Source organism: Phascolarctos cinereus, unplaced genomic scaffold (genome assembly GCF_003287225.1).
Source record: "Phascolarctos cinereus isolate Bilbo 61053 unplaced genomic scaffold, phaCin_HiC Scaffold_3;HRSCAF=262, whole genome shotgun sequence".
NCBI lineage: Eukaryota > Metazoa > Chordata > Mammalia > Diprotodontia > Phascolarctidae > Phascolarctos > Phascolarctos cinereus.
The window spans coordinates 141,955,450-141,966,519 of record NW_027555736.1 but is presented as its reverse complement, the minus strand read 5'-3'; the positions used below and the strand labels follow the sequence as shown (position 1 = coordinate 141,966,519).

Below are 11,070 nucleotides of genomic sequence, written 5' to 3'. Positions count from 1 at the left end.
AGATCATAAGTTATCATAGAAGAGATATTACAAGTCATCACAAGGAAGGGAAGTCTGCTTCACTGGAGTTCAGGCCCTCAGCAAGCAATAAAAGTGACCTTCCATCTGGCCTTTAAAGTACTAAAACAGATTGGCCTTGGCAGGCAACTTCAAAAGATAAACCAGACAAACAGCGGTGAACTTTCCCTAGGACTGGAGGTCTGGAAGATGAATATTTCTCTCCTATACAGGGAAGGTCACATTTCTCCTTTCAGTCTATGGAGCCCCAGGCACCAGGGAAGGCAAGTCCTTAAACCCTATACTCTGTTTCAAGCCATCAGATAGCTGAACCACAGATGCCTCCTCCCTAGCCCCCTAAGAAATGACCTCTCTTTTCTATCTATAGCCAACTCCATGCTTGGGGTCTGGATAGTGTCAATTCAAGATGAACATAAAAGTCCTCAGTCATTATCCGGGAGGGTGAGTATAACGCATCCAAAGTTGTTTCCAATAAAAGGTGGGTGAGAGTGGGGAGTGTTTTTTAATAGTTCTACAGTTGGTTTTAGATTTTGTTTTAACATGCTACTTTTAACTTTAATTGATCATCACTTCTTTGTGGAAATCCTCCAAAGCACACACCCTTAGGTCCCTGAATGTAGAAAAAAAAATTTTTGAGCCTCTATTTCAATGCGATAAGTTCCTATTAATATTTTGTTAATTTCCTTGATAAAGGATGCAGACCAATAGCTTTTGGAGTCGCTGAACGTGACAAAAGGGAGGTCATTAACCATTACACTGAAGCTACCAAGAAACCTTATAAACTTATGCTCCCTTATGGAACATCTGAGTTTTCCTGAGTAAATGACATTGCTTTGCCAGATTGCCCTTCAGAACTTCCTCAGCTTAATTAGGTATGTGTGTCAGGAATTTGTTTAGTCTGTAATATCACTAGGTTCATTTGCTTTCTGTTGTTTTCTCATTTCATCTGTCCCAGTTCCTTGGATCTCAGATTTAGAGCTGGAAGGGACCTGAGAGGTCACCTACTCCAACCCCTTTCTTTTACAGAGGAGGAAACTGAAGCCTAGAGAGAGTAAATTACTTGCTTAAGGTCTCACAGGTCACAGTGGTGGAGGCAAGATGTGAATCCAGGTCATAAGATTATGGTCTAGAACCTCAGAAGTTATTTATCCCAGACTCGTCATTTTGCAGATGAAGAAAGGGAGTTCCAGAGAGGCTAATGAAATTACTCAGAGGGAGTATACTAGGCCTTTCTGAAAGCCACACGTATGGAGGTTAGACAAAAAGATGAAACAAAACTCTATCTGCTACAGACTCTTAAGAACTGGAGGAAAGGGGGGCATCTAGGTGGCACAGTGGATAGAGCACTGGCCCAGGAGTCAGGAGGACCTGAGTTCAAATACGGTCTCAGACACATAACACTTACTAACTGTGTGACTCTGGGCAAGTCATATAACCCCAATTGCCTAGCCCCACCCCCCAAATAGCAACTTTAAGAATCAGAGGAAAAATGTCAAGAAACCTTAAAATGTGGGCTGTTGAGTAGAGGTCAGTTTGAAGAAAAGTGTGGGTGACCCACAGACCTTCCTCTCTGGTGGTGCTCTGGAAATACCTACCTTCAAAAAAGATTTTTTGTGATTTTTAGCTCCATGTACCCCTCATTCAGTCAGAACTAAATCCTGGATGGACAGAGTCACAAACAAGTCATGCCTAATCTCATCCTACTCTGGAATGCCCTCTTCCTTTCCCTCTGCTTGTTGAAATGTCATCCCTCATACCTCTACTCTAGTCTCTCCTTCCAGTTGAAAACATTCCCAGACTATTCCCGACCTCACTGGATTTCCTTCCCCAAATTCCTGCCCAATGTCCACTTGGTACTTCCTCTTCCCATCCCTATTGTACACCCCACAACTCAACACTTCTCTGTCTCTGTCTGTCTGTCTCTCTGTTTCTCGGGGTCTCTATCTGTTGTTGTCTGCCCTTTGTTTTCTAAGAGGACCAATGACATCATGGGGTGATGTCTTGACTTGCACCCTGCGGTTGAATTGGATTGAAGTGAGGCAGAATTTCACAACGTCATCGAAATCCAGCAGTAAGACAAAAGTCTGGACAACTGATAATGGCCTAGAAGGCAGTGGATGGCCTTAGCATCTTCACTGTCTGAGCAAGCACAAAGTGCTCCACAGTACTTGCTTTAGCCACCTTCATGGCTGTTAGAACAAATTGTTCTCATCCACCCATTCTGCTGGGGGACATCTACACATGCTTGGGGTAGATATCCCCCAATTCACCAATGGGTTTGAGGCCTGTTGGTTACCCTCAGCCTGGTTTAGCCTGTCGTCTGAGATGGTTTATTGGGGTGTGGCTGCTGCACATGCTACAGCTTCTTGGGTGACAGGTGAGAGTTGAGTGATAGGCAGACTCCAAAGGTGGATGAGCAGCCCTGAAAAGGACTCGGCAAGGCATCACACCCAAGGTGCGATCAACAGTCAGTCAACAAATATTTATTAAGCATTGACTATGTGCCAGGCACAGTTCCTAGTTCTGGAAAAAAGAAAAAAGGAAAAACAGCCCCACCTTCAAGGTGCCTACTGCAGGAAACATGTTCATAAATAGGTACGTACAAAAACCACATAGAATAGAGGTTAGAAAAAGGTCTACAAGGTTACAGTAGTGGAACAGGATTTGAATCCAGGTCATAGGGTTATAGCTCTAGAGCTCAGAAGGACCTCAGAGGTCATCTAACCCAGTCTCTTCATTTTGCCAGTGAAGAAAGTGAGGTCCAGAAGAGTCACACAGGTCACAGTGGTGGAGCCTATTTAGATCCAGATTTTTGATGTCACCATTCCAGGGAACTCAAGTGTGGCAAACATTCCATCCAAGTTGGGCTACTCACTGTTTCCCATCCAGAACATTCATGTTTCAACTCAGTGACTTTGAACAGGCTCTTCTTTGTGCCTGCAACAAGCTTCCTCTTCACCTCAACCTCACAGGCTTTCTAGCTTGCTTTCTTTTTTTTAAATATAAATTTATCTATTTGTAGTTTTCAACATTCATTTCCACAAGTTTTTGAGTTCCAAATTTTCACCCCATCTCACCCCTCCCCTCACCCCAAGATGGCATGCATTCTGGATATCCCTTCCCCTAGTCTGTCCTCTTTTCTTTCTCTCCCCCCTTCTCTTATCCCCTTCCCCTTCTATTTTCCTGGAGGGCAGGATAGACTTCTGTACCCCATTTCCTGTATTTCTTATTTCCCGGGAGCATGTAAAAACATTTTTTTTATAAAAACATATATTTTTAAAACTTTAGGTTTCAAATTTTCTCTCTTCCTCCCTCCCCACCCACCCTCATTGAAAAGGCAAGCAACTCAATATAGGTTGTACATGTGTAGTTATGCAAAACACTTCCATAGCAGACATGTTGTGAAAAACTAACTCTATTTCCCTTAATCCTATTCTGCCCTCCCATTTATTCTATTCTTTCTTTTGACCCTGTCCCTCCTCAGAAGTATTTACTTCTGATTACACCCTTTCCCAATCTGCCCTCCTCTCTATCATCCCCCTGCTCTCTTGTCCCCTTCTCCCCCTATTTTCCTGTAGGGTAAGACAGATTTCCATACCCAATTGAATGTGTATGTTATTCCTCCTTAAGCCAAATCCTATGAGAATAAGATTCACTCATTCCCTCTCACCTTCCCTTTCCCCTCCACTGTAAGACTTTTCTTTTCTGTTTTTTTTTGTGAGATAATTTACCCCATTCTACCTCTCCCTTTCTTCCTCCAGTATAATCCTCCTCATCCCTTAATTTTATTCTCCAGATATGACCCCTTAATCTCCTATCTATCTACATATACATACATATAATTTTTTTCCTCCAACTACCCTAATACTGACAAAGGTCTCATGAGTTATAAATATCATCTTTCCATGCAGGAATGTAAACAGTTCAATCTTAATAAGTCTCTTATGATTTCTCTTTCCTGTTTACCTCTTCATGTTCCACTTGAGTCCTGTATTTGAAAGTCAAATTTTCTATTCAGCTCTGGTCTTTTCATCAGGAATGCTTGAAAGTCCTCTATTTCACTGAATGACCATTTTTTCCCCTGAAGGATTATACTCAGTTTTGCTGGGTAGGTGATTCTTGGTTGTAATCCTATCTCCTTTGCCCTCGGAATATTATATTCCATGCCCTGCAGGTCCTTTAATGTAGAAGCTGCTAAATCTTGTGTTATCCTGATTGTGTTTCCACAGTACTTGAATTTTTCCTTCTGGCAGCTTGTAATATTTTCTCCTTGACCTGGGAACTCTGGAATTTGGCTACAATATTCCTAGGAGTTTTCCTTTGGGGATCTCTTTCAGGAGGAGATCTGTGGATTCTTTCAATTTCTATTTTGCCCTCTGGTTCTACTATATCAGGGCAGTTTTCCTTGATAATTTCTTGAAAGATGATGTCTAGGCTCTTTTTTTGATCATGGCTTTCAGATAGTCCAATAATTTTTAAATTCTCTCTCCTGGATCTATTTTCCAGGTCAGTTGTTTTTCCAATGAGATATTTCACAATGTTTTCTAGTTTTTCATTCTTTTGGATTTGTTTTAGTGTCTTGATTTCTCATAAAGTCACTATCTTCCAATTGCTCTATTCTAATTTTTAAGGAAGTATTTTCTTCAGTAATCTTTTGGACTTCCTTTTCCATTTGGCCAATTTTTCTTTTTAGGACGTTTTTCTCCTCATTGGTTTTTTGGACCTCTTTTGCCATTTGGGTTAGGCTATTTTTTAAGGTGTTATTTTCTTTAGTATTTTTTTTGGGTCTCCTTTAGCAAGCTGTTGACTTGTTTTTCATGATTTTCTTGCATCACTCTCATTTCTCTTCCCAGTTTTTCCTCTTTCTTCCCAAAATCCCTTTTGAGCTCTTCCAAGGCCTGGGACTGATTCATATTTTTCTTGGAGGCTTTGGATGTAGCAGCTTTGACTTTGTTGTCTTCTTCTGGTTGTATATTTTGATCTTCTTTTCCACTAAAGTAAGATAATATAGTCTGACTCTTTTTGTGCTGCTTGCTCATGATCCGGCCAATTACTTGAGTTTTAAACTCTTTGTTAAGGTAAAGAGTCTGCTTCCAATGTGGAGAATGTACTGTCCCAAGCTTGGGGTTTGTACAGCTGTTTTCAGAGATACTTGTAGGGACCTGTATAAGTTTTCAATTCTTCCAAGGTGGTATGATAAGGGGGGAGGTGTTTACTCCTTTCCTGGCCTGTGACCACAAGTACTCCTTTCTGTCCTGTAACTGTGAGGAAGGGTTTCTCTCCACATCCACTACGAGCTCCACCACACCAGTGCTCCTCCTCACCCCAGCACCACTGCCCAGAACTATGACCAGATCCAAACACGGGCAAAGCAAGAGATTCCTGCCTCAGCACTGGCAAAGAGATCCCTGCAGTCCCTCTCTGATCAGCCACTGGATTCCCTCTCAGTTTGTCAGCCGGAAGCTTGGGAAGCAGCTGCCCCCCCCCTCACAGGGCCACACTCTTGGGGAATGGAGCTGAGACCCCACTTTCCTTTCTCAGCACCAACAGAAACAGACTTTTCCCACTGACCTTCTAAGTTGTCTTTGGCATTTGTGGATTGAGGAGTCTGGAAACCTCCACAGCTGCCCGTGATTCACTCCTCTGAGGCCTGCTGCAGGTTCGCTACGGCATGCGCACCCACACCGTGCTGCGCTGCGCTCCCAGCCTGGTGCGATACATCTTTCTGATCAATCATCCAGGTTGTCTTGGGCTGGAAACTTGTTTCACTCTGTCTTTTTGTGGGTTCTGCCGCTTCAGCATTTGTTTAGAGCCATTTTTTATGAGTATTTGGAGGGGTTTGGGGGAGAGCTTAACCAAGTCACTACTTCCATTCTGCCATCTTGGCTCCTCCCCCTCTAGCTTTCTTTGAGGCTCTTTAAGGACCACACGAGGCCCATCCCATTCCCTGCAGTGGCTAGTGCCCTGCCCTGACAAATAAATACCTTTGTATATAATTTCTATATTTATCTGTATACACGTTTTGCCCAAATTGGATGTAAGCCTCCTTGAGACCGTTTGTCTAGTCTTCTTATACATGATGGTGCTGTACATGTGCTGTGATTTGCCATATTGCTGCTCCTCACACATGCCCATTTCTCCATCGAACCATCTCTGCTCCTTTGCATGGCTTATTCCCTATTGCTGGAAAGCTCTCTCTTACCACTTCCACATTTTAGAATCTCTGGCTTCCTTCAAGATTCAGTTCTACAGGAGGCCTTTCCTAGCTTCCCAGCTGCTAATGAGTTTCCTTCGAAGGCTACTTTCTATTTACTCAGTCTTTATCTTATATGTACCTATTTATGAATGTGTTTGCTGAAGTAGGCTCCTTGAAGGAAGAGCTGTTTTTATTTTTCTTTATTTTCCCGGAGCTTGGAGCTATGCCTGGCACATACTAAATACTTAATAAATGCTCGCTGATTGATTATTGATTGATTGAGATCAGGGACTATTGTGTTCTTCATTTTTGCATCCCTAGTGCTTAGCACAGTCTTAAGATATTGGTGTGCTCAGAGGTTGAATGTCTTGTCTGTGGTCACACAGGTAATGGGTGTCAAACCCAGGACTTCCTGACTACAAGGCCAGACTTCTATATGTCAAGACTTACTTCCGCTTATAGTGCTATGTACTCTGCTATTGTTCACCACTGACGTGGATTCCCACCTAGAAGGCAAGTCCCTGAGAAAAGAAGTCATGCCTCACATTTTCTCCTGTATCCTCCATCATGCCTAATAGTATGGAAAACATGTTGGAGGGGCTGTAGGGAAACAGGCAGTTGAGTGTACTGTTTGGTAGAGCTGTGAACTGGTCAAGCCATTCTGGAAAACAATGGACAACTATGCCCCCAAAGTTATTAAACCATGGTTGCCTTTTTACCCAGCAATACTACTACTAGTCATATATATACCTTAAAGAGATCAAAGAAAGAGAAAAATGACCCACATGCACAGAAATAGTTACAGCAGCACTTTTTGTGGTGGCAGAGAACTAAAAACTAAGGGGGTTCCTCTTCAGTTGGAGAAGTAGGCTAAGCAAATTATGGTATGTGAATGTCACGGAATACGATCGTGCTGTGTGTGTTTGTCCTTCGTTCTAGAAGACGACCATGACATCAGGGAGATGATGACATGACTTGCAATTGATTTTATTTTGAGTGAGGGAGGGCTGCTCAAGGTCACCAGCCTCACTTTCTGTTCCAGAGCTATCTGGATCCAGTGGCCAGATATTCATCAGAATGACTGGGGATAGCTCTGGATACAACGGGAGACCCTGGCCCTTTTAAACTGAGATCTTTCAGGTTCTCACTTTGAGTGAGGCAATGCGCATTCTGTGAATAGGCCTCATTAAGAAGTGAGTCAAAGGATGGCCCCTAATTAAACAAAAAAATCAAACTGGGAAGGGAAGACCCTCAGAGTTGCTGGCCAAAAGAGAAACAGTTGCTATTTACATTCACTCTGAGTCAGGAGGGCCCAAAAAATAAAATGAAGCGGTGCTTGGGCAGGGACTTGTCCAATCTATGAGCTCCAGAGTGAATTGGGTTTAAGGCTTGGTCTTTGAGAGCCAGACTAGCCAGTAAACCCCAAGTTAAGTAGGCAGCTTTTGGACAGCCTTTTAAGTTGTCCATCCCACCTCAGAGACCCTGGTCCGAGCTGCCTGAATGGGGACCCAGCTGGCCAGTTCCAGTTGGGTTACTTAGCTCTGTCCTCTCCTCTCCCCTGAGGGTGTTCTGCCCAAAGCATTTATGCTGTAAGAAATAATGAAAAAGATGGCTTCAAAGAAAACTAAAAAGACACATGAAATGCTGCAGAAAGGTGAGCAGAACCAGAACAATTTATATAGTGACAACAATGTTTTAAAGACAAACAGCTTTGAAAGTCTCAAGAACTCTGATGAATACCATGACCAAGGTTTCCAGATAACCAATCATAAAGCATGCTACCCACACGCTGACTGAGAGGTGATTGACTTGGGGTTGTAGAATGAGACATGGTTTTTGCACACGGCCATTGTGGGAATTTATTTTGTGTGACTATACATATTGTTAACTGGGTTTTGTTTTTCTTTCCTTTTTATTCAAGGAAGGAAGAGGCAGGAGGGAGAGAAAATGGATTTTTTTAAAAATTGAAAATAAATTTTAAAAGAATGTGGAACACATGGTGCTTAATAATTTCATGTGCAATCATCTTTTTTATTGTACCATGTTAGGGAAATGCTTGTTTTATTCCATAAATTAAAAATAAAATAATTATATTTTTAAAAATGCTTATTGATTGACCAGATTCAATGTTGGATACTGCCAGAGCACATATGTTTAAAATTTATCTTACTCCCATGTATGGCAACTTTACCATACCATGGAAGGGTAAAAATGCACCATCTCATGCATCCCGGGTGACTGGGGTAGAGACAAAAAAGACCCTGAAAGTATAATCACGCAAACACAGAACTCCACCTACGAGAATCTACTCAGAGCCTAGAGATTCAAAAACTAGCAAACACATAAAACAAAACAAAAATTGAAGTTGGTTATAACACAAAGGGCAGGATCCCATCTCTGCTGCCTGTAGGAATGTTTATATATTATATATACATACCACCTTAAACTAAACAAATTGATATTCAGCTGTCATTAAATATCTCAAGCCTAGAATCCAGTCTAAATAGGACTTACTTTACCATTTTTGTCTTTGGTCCTATTTGTTGATGGCTAAAAAAGTAATGCCTTAGTAATATAATGTACACATACATATTGTACATAATTAAATACGCATATTATATTATGTACATGAAATAAGATTACACACAATTTTCTCAGGAAAATTGTATACAAAAGGTTTTTTTTTCTTCTCTCCTTATAGCCCCAAATGACTAAAGAAATAGGGTTCTGCCTAGGCTTTTTCTCACCTAGGCACCATTATGGTCTGTTCTGAACTGTTTTTGGCTTGACTTCTTTTCCTTGTAACTCATTGGCTCAATGTCTGAGGCAGAATTTTCTCTCCCACTGAGAGACTTCCATCCCCCTCTAGAGGAGGAAAATTTGTGTTTTCCTGTCACATTTTCTGCCTTATGGGAAATATAAGTAAAATAAACATTTATTAAGCACTTACTATGTGCCAGGCACTGTGCTAACTGCTTAGGTACTCTGCCCTTAAGGAGCTTACAATCTAACCGGGGAAGACCACACAAAAAAGGGAGCTTAAAAAGCAGGGAAAGGAGGGGTATCTGAGTGGGTACAAGGAGTAAGGCTGGTTGGAAATGAAACAAAGAGTTGGCTAAGCATCTGAGCTGGGCTTCTTAAAATGGGAGCTTTGGGAGGAACTCTTTGCTCTGCCCTTCAGGGGGGCAAAGGAAACTGAAGGTAGGTACTAATGAGGTGTGAGTACCAAAGCTGATACAGTGTCCTGGTGACGGGTTTCCTAATGATGAGCTTTTCCTGGGGAGGGAGGGGAGGAAGATAATGATGGAATCGAATCTGCAGAAACTGGCTGGTAGGAAATGAAGACTTGGCTTGGTTTCTGAGCCCTTCTTAAAGGGAGGCTTTGGGAGGGGTTTCTTATTCGTCTCACCAGTCCTCTAATCAGAAGGGCAAAGGCAGTTGAGGATACTGATGAGGGAATCAGGTGCCTGGCAGGCTGTAGAGAGGATGGGGGGAGAGCAGTGATGCATGTGTCTTCATTGCAGCAACCAGCATCTTCCTACTTTACAATCCTCTGGTGAGTTATGGCTCTATGGTGCCCCTACCTTAGCACCAGGCCACTTGCAGTGGAACCATTGTCCCTGTTACCTTATCCCCACATCTGAATTTCTGCTAGGCACCATTTCAGGGCCTTTCTTCTAGGGGTAAAGAAGAAAGAATTTGGAAACCGAATCCCAAATGAGCTTTATAAGAGAAAGAAGACAAAGCCACAGTGGGAAACATTGGGCTTATTAAAAGAAATCTCACTCAGCAGCCTCCTCCTTTCTTTCCCAGATGGTGCATAAAATACATTTTCAAGGTGTCTAATGAGAAACACATTCCTTCTCCAGATCCATGCTTCACCTGCAGATTTCTAGCTTGAGACACTGTGATTATTATTGCTAATGGAGAATCCAAGAGCCATTCCTTTTCTAATATGTTGGGCCCATGTGTGGAAATCGGCTTTGAAATATGAATGTTTCAGATTCTCTGTTCTTTCCACTTCAGCCAAAATCACTGGATCAATACAAAAAGAAGAAAGGGGCAAGGGGGAGAGAAAGAGGTACTTGGTATGAGGTTGGGGTTAATTAGCCACCTGAAGGGGTAGTAAATACTTAATTAGCAAAGCACTGACTTAAAAGGGAGTGGAGATGTAATGCTTTATGAAGAGAAGCATTTATTTTACGAAGGTCTCTGATGTCACGTGAGTGTTGATATTTTCAAACTGTCCCCACCCACATATAATTATGTGGTTCAATGGATAAATTGTTTGCAGAAGAAATGAAGGCAAGATTTGAGCCAAATCATAGGGTATGTTTTCTTTTCCTTGGCCTGAGACAAAAGTTAGAAGGACTAACTTTTGTCAGTTTCCACCATCTTGTTCTTTATATCCTTTTCTCATATCATAACTTTGTTATAATAATTTGGAATTGTGTCTTATGTCCCCTACTAGATGCATGAGGGAAGGGGCTATATATTATACTTTATTAAATCCCATTGCCTAAGTGCAATGCCTTGATCATAATAAGCATTTTGTGGTAGATAGTGTGTTTAATTTGGAGTCAAGAAGACCTGGGTTCAAATCTTGCCTCCAACTCTTACTAGTTGTTTCACCATAAGCAAATCACTTAATCTCTCCTAACCTCAATTTCCTATTCTGTAAAGTGGAGATAATAATATCTGCAGTATCTTTTGTTTTAAGGCAATTGGGGTTAAGTGACTTGCCCAGGGTCACACAGTTAATAAGTGTCAAGTGTTTGGTCTGAGGCCAGCTTTGAACTCAGGTCCTCCTGACTTCAGGGCCAGTGCTCTATCCACTGCACCACCAACCTGTCCCT

The 11,070-nt window shown here is 41.9% G+C and overlaps 1 long non-coding RNA gene across 3 annotated transcripts in view; it reads left to right on the top strand.

Moving 5' to 3' along the window:
* The first annotated feature begins 272 nt into the window (after positions 1-272).
* LOC110195766 (uncharacterized) overlaps positions 273-11,070 on the top strand; it is a 64,465-nt gene continuing 53,667 nt past the window's right edge. For all 3 annotated transcript variants that reach the window (XR_013485327.1, XR_013485326.1, XR_002320997.2), the window contains exon 1: positions 273-459. This is a non-coding gene — a long non-coding RNA (uncharacterized LOC110195766). The remainder of the gene's footprint in view (positions 460-11,070) is intronic.